Below are 7,233 nucleotides of genomic sequence, written 5' to 3'. Positions count from 1 at the left end.
CTTTCTCTCTCTCTCTCTCTCTCTCTCTCTCTCTCTTTCTTTCTTTCTTTCTTTCTTTCTTTCTTTCTTTCTTTCTTTCTTTCTTTCTTTCTTTCCTTCTTCCTTCCTTTCCTTCTCTCCCTCTTTCCTTCCTTCTTTCCTCCCTCCCTCCCTCTTTCCTTCCCTGGCCATGGACACGAGATGAGGTTCCCACCAGTCATCCAGAACTCTTAGGCTCCTTCTTGAAGTCACTGTGTTGCACAAACCGACCTTAATTAATGATGATAAGATTGGTTGAATGGGCAAACAAATTGTTCTAGGCTCCAATTTGGCACTGCAAGGTCCCCCAGAGGCTGTCTAGTCCAATCCCCCTTGCTTCACAGCAGAGGAAATCGAGGATCAGAGCACTACACCAGACTGAATCACGGCAGGAGTAAATGTTGTCGTTGTGACCTAAATCTGTATCCACCTCACCACGAGGGGCAGCGGGACAGATTCCTTAAGGGCTGGGATTGATTTTGTAGCTCTGGCAGCTAGTACCATAGTAGGCCCATAGTAGGCACTTTAAAGTTCTTGGTAAGCTGAGCTTAGATATTTTTTGTAACCCACAGTTGCAGGGAGCTGGATGTCAGTACCTTGTCCAGGAGGAGAGGTCTGCCACCTTTGCATGCCCAGAAGTCATACAAGTGGATCATAAGCTCTGGAAGGCTGTATTAGGCTGAAAAGGCTGTCAATATGCCCTTATGGATGGACTGAATTGCTGAGGACCCATCTATTTAAAGAGGCTTATTTCCACCTTGGCCAATGGGTGATTTTTTGACCGTCGCTTCCTTCAAAGACCATCTTCTCAGATGCAGAGGGGCTGAATGGATTGGAGGATGAAATACCAAACTCTGGGAGTACATGGCATCAGCAGGACTGCAATATGGCTTGACATTCTCTGTAGCAAAAATGAGTACAATTGCTAATCAGCGATCGTTGGAGTCATCAGTGACTTGGCCTCTATGGACATCTATGTTCTTTGTCGCTGCCATCTTCCCCTCAGACATGGTTACCAAAAACCTGGTCAGAAGCTCAGCGACTTCCAAGGAGGGGAACAGTAAATACTTCACTCGGGAATTACCCTTCTTGTGAGATGGCATATCCTCACTCAAAAATGGAGTGCAAGGGGAAGCTGCCTGGAGAGTGAGTTAGGAAACTCGCTTAAAGAGAGCAGAATCGAAGCTCCTGTTCTGTCTTTGTATCCAGCACAATGCACATACTTTCTTTTCTTTTTCCGACTTGCCCAGTAATTTATTTCACTGGAATTGGAAACTCCCAATGAGGAAACTCCCTCCACCAAATACTGATAGGGACCTGCTCTTAAACTGAAGTTTCAAAGCTGCTTGGAAGCACTGAGAGGTTAAGAGACTGCCCAGGGTCATACAGCCAGCCAGGATGTGTCAGAAGTGTGACTTGGACCCAAATCTTTTTGGCTATGAGGTCAGCTCTCTAGGGACTGTACTGCAGTTGCCAGACCTTTTTACACACTTACTAAATGTTTAAATGCTTGTTGAGTTGAATTCAGCACGGTTCTCGTCCCAGCTCATCCACTCTCTGCTTAATGTGGGGCAAGTCATTAACTCTCCACAGAACTCAGATCAAAAGAGCTCTGAGGACTTTCCCAACTCCAAAGTCCTTGCTTGACACGGGTGATTCTGCCCATAACTCCAGCATTTACTCTCACAACTGCTTCTGAAGCTTGGACCTAACTCCCTTTCTCTTCAACTGCTTGAGTGGGAAGAGAAATTTCCTTCTTCCCCTCCCTTGTTTGCTTTGGACACAAAGAATTCCAAGTTTCACAAAACAAAGTCATTTCAAGTAGATCTCTGAGGGTCCTAGAGAATTCCAAAAGACTTCAGCATGTCCGAACATAACTCCAATGGTCACCTTAGTGAAGATGAGGTGGGGGTGGTGGAGATGGTGTTATTTACTGCATGGGCAAGATTCTGCAGAGAAGTAGGTCTGGAGATGGCTCTTCCTTCAAATGTCCAGGAGGCTCTGAATGGATCCTGGGCTTTACTTAAGAAAGCTTTATTTGGTACATCGACCAAGCTATCTGAGGGATCAAGGTTGGTGGTATCTGAGATTTTGTTTCTTCTCTAAAAGGGGGCACAGCTCCATAACACAATGTCCCCACCAAACACCCACCTCTTTCTTTTAGGTCACGTTGTGAGAGCCCCAACATTCTCTCTTCTCAGCTACCCCCCCCCCAACCTCTCTCCCCAATCTCCCAACCTGAAATGAGACCATGCGTGGTCTCACTGAGTGTTCCTTAAGGTTTAATAACATTGTGTGATTGGGCTCCCAGGGATTTAAACAGTTTTCCATGTTTAACGGTTATTCATGGAAAGGTCCCCCCTATAATAGTATTTTAGCACCATGAACCTGTCGAAATCAACCTGCCCAATTACCCCAAACTACATTAATAACACCGGATATTACACTAATTGTGTCCAGTTTCTATGCAGACAAGGCCCCGTGGGGCTAATTTTGCGTCCTCAGGGGCAAGCAACTCAACCATCAAACCGATTTCACCAGGAATCCCTCCTCATTACACAAGTCCGGGCTGTCAAACTTTTTTTTTTAAAGGTTAATGGGCCAATCAGTCATCAATTATTTCTGGGGGAACCTGGAAGGCAAAGGGTTAAGGTGCTAAAAAGCAGCTGCCAGGGCAGCCGTCCATTTGGAAGTTATCAACGGGAGCCATCTGAGGGGGAGAAGGCATTTTGGGGGGGTTGGCAAGGGCAGGGGGGATGGAGGCAGCCAGCGACATCAGTGTGGAAGAGGATGGACTGCCAGACTGTATCAAGCTCCATTCCTGGTGCAGGGCACGTTCATACAACAAGCCTGTACCCCCAAAGAGTAGACTTGACTTGCCATGCATCTTTATTTCTGTTTAAACAAGTGCAGGAAGGTGGGGGAGACTGGAATCACAGACTTAGGACAGAAGGGGCCCTCGGGAGTCTCAAGACCACCTCTCCTCTTCTTACAGACAAGGACGTGAGTCCCAGGAGGGACTTGTCCAAAGTAACAAAGAGAGCCAGGTCTTCATCTTTGAGGAGAACCAAGCCCAAGAGATGACCAAACTCATATTCCAAAGCAGGAGTGTCTGTGGCTCCCCACGACCTTGAGGGTGCAACACAAACACACGCTGGGCATCCAAAGCCCTTCCATCCACCATCCATCGCCCACCTTCTTACCCGCTGCTCCCCCTTAGACTCTCTTAGTTCCAACCTGAAGACCCATGAATGATGGACAGCATGAGGTCCAAGCTGAGTTTCCCCCGCCTGGGTGCTGGGAACACTTGGCCAGGGATTTCACAGAATTCAAAAGGCTGGCGACAGAGGCATTATTATCCCCATTTCACAGATAAGGAAATGGGGATGTCAAGAGTCTCCATGGCCAGCTGAGGGTCACAGAGCTACTCGATGGGATTTGAATTCAGGACCCTCAGGAACCCAAGTTCAGCATTCCTTTTATTGTGAGGGACATGAGGCCTCACAGCACGCTGCCCTTCGGGGCTCTGTTTCCTTATCTGTGTAATGAAAGAATTGGACCCTATGCTGAGATCTTTCCTATTTTGGACTTTTTCTAAGTGCATAGAAACATTTCATAAGACAGGCTGCCTCATTTTACAGCAGGGGAAATGGAGGCCCAGAGAGCATAGGAGCTTTGCCCAGGGTCACACAGCCAGTCGGGGATGCAGAAAAGAGGCCTCTTATTCATCGTTCAGTCATTTTCAGTCATGTCCACTTTCTATGGCCCCATTTGGGGTTTTCTTGGTAGATATGCTGGAGGGGTTTGCCATTTCCTCCCCCAGCCATCTGACAGATGAGGAAACCGAGGCAGACAGGGTGAAGTGACGTGCCCAGGGTCACCTCACTAGGTCATCTCTGATACTCCTCGCAAATTCTCATAAAACTTGGTGCTGGAAAGAGACCATCTTGTCAATCAATCAACAATTCAGTCAACCAACCAGGGTCTCCCTAGCAGCTCCTCCAGGCCCTGGCCTAGGCACTGGAGGGGTGACATTCCCTAGGAACTACAGAGCTAGGCATACATTAGACCAAACCGAGTCAATTCAATCCCAGGAAAAGTGGCCAACATGTACTAAGCGCCTACTGCCTGTGAAATATGATTCTGATTCTAGGGTAAATAGTGTCTGTGCTCCCAAGAAGTCTGCGTCAAACAAAGAGGCACCATGAGCTTAAACTCCAAGTCACCTCCACAGTACCCCAGTGCCAGGAGGTGGGCTGAGATGAGGAATTTCCACTGCTCTGAGGTCGCCTGGGCAGGAGACCAAACAACAAGGAGCTTCTATTTTCCCCATCAGGAGGGTCTCCAGTCTGGAAGGCCCATTTTTAGGAGATCCTTCTATTAATCTTGGCATTGAGCCTGGCAGGGGGCCATGCATTTCTTAAATTAAGGAAAGTGTCCAGAGTAAACCCCTTGAAAAAGTCATTAGCGCTTCCAAAATTGAAAACACCTTCAGGAGGCAGGAGGAAAACAGGCGAATGCCTTTGCTGAGGATGGGGTGTGTCCTCAACCTCCCTGTTAAGCCAGGACTATGCCTCACAAGCGAGGCAGAAAGGGGGAAGGGATCACGCCCTCCCTCGGCATGCTAACACTCACCACTGAATCTGTTCTAATTTGTTTAGATACAAGAGAGCCTGAGGTAGCATTACCACTTGTCAGTCAGTGTAATTTATCTTCATAAATTTCACAATAAGTATGTTCATTAGCCATCCCAATTACAGAAATATATTTGTGCCGCATCTCACTGGGCAAGGCTATGCTAATGCCCCTCTCCCTTCTTCTAAAACCACTGGGTAAATCTCATTAGTCTGGAAATCCAGGGGAATGGGGCTAACAAACCCCTGGCCCTCAGGTATCTGGGCCCCAAGGAGCCCCGCAGTGAGAAAGGTCAGTCTGTATCCACTGGGCATAATCTGACCAGGTCCTGGGCTTGGCTTCCAGACTAGACAAAGCACTCCTTCCTTCTTACATTTACCAAGCTTCTCATGGGATCATAGAGCTAGGAGGAGGCTTGGCCATTTTACAGAGGAAGGAATGGAGGCCAGTGACCAGGAAGTGACTTATCCAAAGTCACACGGGCAGCAGGTGGCAGAGCCCAGGTCTACCAAGGCTCCTTCATCATGGATGTAGAGGATGTTTTTTCACTTACTTGGACACTTACTAGAGGCAGTAACGACCTAGAGGTCACTAGACTTGGAGTCGGGAAGATCTGAGTTAAATTCCTACCTCAGATACTTACTAGCTGTGCGACGCTGGACAACTCACCTAATCTTGCCTGCCTCAGTTTCTTTAACTGTAAAATGGGGATAATAATAGCACCCATTGCTGGTGTTGTTGCTAGGATCGAATGAGATAATATTACTACTATTACTGTCTAGTGCTACAATAACAGCTACTATTCCTACTGCTGCTGTTATTATTACTAGTACTACTACTGCCACCCCTTCTAGTACTTGCACCACCCCCGAGGGTCAGCAGTACTAACCCACAGGTCCTAAAGAGCTTCCTGGAGGCACTGAGGCAGGACGTGAGTCTCCGAGGGTCACACGACATGGCCAGTATGTTTCAGAGGCTGCATCATCCATGACGTGATGCTTCTCCTAAAGACTAAATGTGTGAGGGAGTCCAAGTAACTTTTGGGTTCCCCTATATGTTAAATAGGCTTTCTCCATTTACAGAAGGGAGGCTGCTGACCCATCTAAAGCCCTCTGAAGCTAAATGCAGCTGTGGATGCACTTTCTGTCTCTATGGTTGAGCTGGTTAGTGCCTTGGGAGGAGCTTGGTGGACATTTGAGTGTTTATTTGGGCTACAGAATAAATGCAAACGGAAGCCATGTTTTCTAAAAAGGGCTCCGAAGAAACAGCCGAGGGAAGGGAGTTTCTCTCCCTGAATTCCTATTTATCCCTCAAAGCGAACATTTCTCATCTTATTTCTCCTTAGTCGATGTGTACCACGTTACAAGGGCATCTTGGTTTCTTCTCTATGCCCCCTCCCTCTCCACTAATTTGACATGTCAGGAAACTGAGGTTCAGGGTAGTTACATGTTTTGACCAAAGTCACAAAGGCATAAGGGAACAACTTCACATATTTAAGTACATGGACCATGAAGGAGGAAAGCATTAGGCTTACTTTAAAGCATCCATAAAGTAACTTTATGTGAATGAAAGGGGAAAATAAGGCAGGTTTCCTCTGCTTCCTGGCTAGCTCCTCAACTTGCCTCAACTTGGACCATCATGCTTTACCCCTGCCTCCCACTGCAACCTTGGGTTCTCCCCATAATCCCCTCAATCTAACAGGTGAACATCCTCTCATCCTGCGTTAGAACATTTCTGGTTTGCCACTGGGAACATTTCAGCTCTGTCAGACTGGGCTTTCATGGTTAGGGTGGGACAGAATCATAACCCTGGGAGAAGAAGGAGACCATAGACCTTGACTAGAAAGGGAAGGGGTCCATTTATTGTTCTAATTTTATTAATGATCAAAGCTAACATTTATATAGCACTTTGAGGTAACTTAATTTTATTCTCCCAATAACCATCCTGAGACATTATGCACTATTTTGTGAGGGGAGACCCTTCCAGTATAGATTACAAACCAAAAGACCAACTGAATCTTTACCAAAAGAAATTTGATAACACTAAGGTTATGCAACAATTTATTTTTTTAGTAAAATACTGAAGATTTGAAAAAAAAAGTTTGTCTGAAAGTATACGGGATTCAGACTTTTCATCTAAGTTTTAAGAACAATTCATTCCCAGTGCAGGCTCAGATCCTGACTGAAGTATACGAACTAAAAAGCAAAACAACACAACAGCCTAGTTTCCAAATATATACCTGGCTTTACTGCTTAAAAAAAAATTACTTCTGTTATTGGTATAATAGCCACAGTATTTTTAGATCTAGAAAGGGCTTGAGTGATTACTCTACTTAGTCCTATCTTTCTTTTTCACAGAGGAAACTGTGGTTTAGTAAGCTTTAGTAATATGCCCCACAATGACAGAGACAACTGAGGTTAAGATTGCATTCCTTTTCTGCTGTCCCAGAGTTCTACACACAATGGCTGCTCAATCCTTAGTCTTGGCCAACATTCATCTCCCTATCCATTTGTTCATCCATCCATCCCACAACCCATCCATCCATCCATCCATCCATCCATCCATCCATCCATCCATCCA

The 7,233-nt window shown here is 46.2% G+C and overlaps 1 protein-coding gene across 7 annotated transcripts in view; it reads right to left on the bottom strand.

The window, feature by feature from the left end:
• Positions 1–7,233, bottom strand: part of AGAP1 (ArfGAP with GTPase domain, ankyrin repeat and PH domain 1) — a 702,732-nt gene that overhangs the window by 82,325 nt on the left and 613,174 nt on the right. The window lies entirely within an intron of this gene.

Source organism: Petaurus breviceps, unplaced genomic scaffold, assembly GCF_028583685.1.
Source record: "Petaurus breviceps papuanus isolate PSGF00001 unplaced genomic scaffold, PetGlider_PUasm1.0 567, whole genome shotgun sequence".
In the NCBI taxonomy this organism is placed as follows: domain Eukaryota; kingdom Metazoa; phylum Chordata; class Mammalia; order Diprotodontia; family Petauridae; genus Petaurus; species Petaurus breviceps.
The sequence above is the reverse complement of the archived record's forward strand: the minus strand, read 5'-3'. Positions and strand labels throughout refer to the sequence as shown.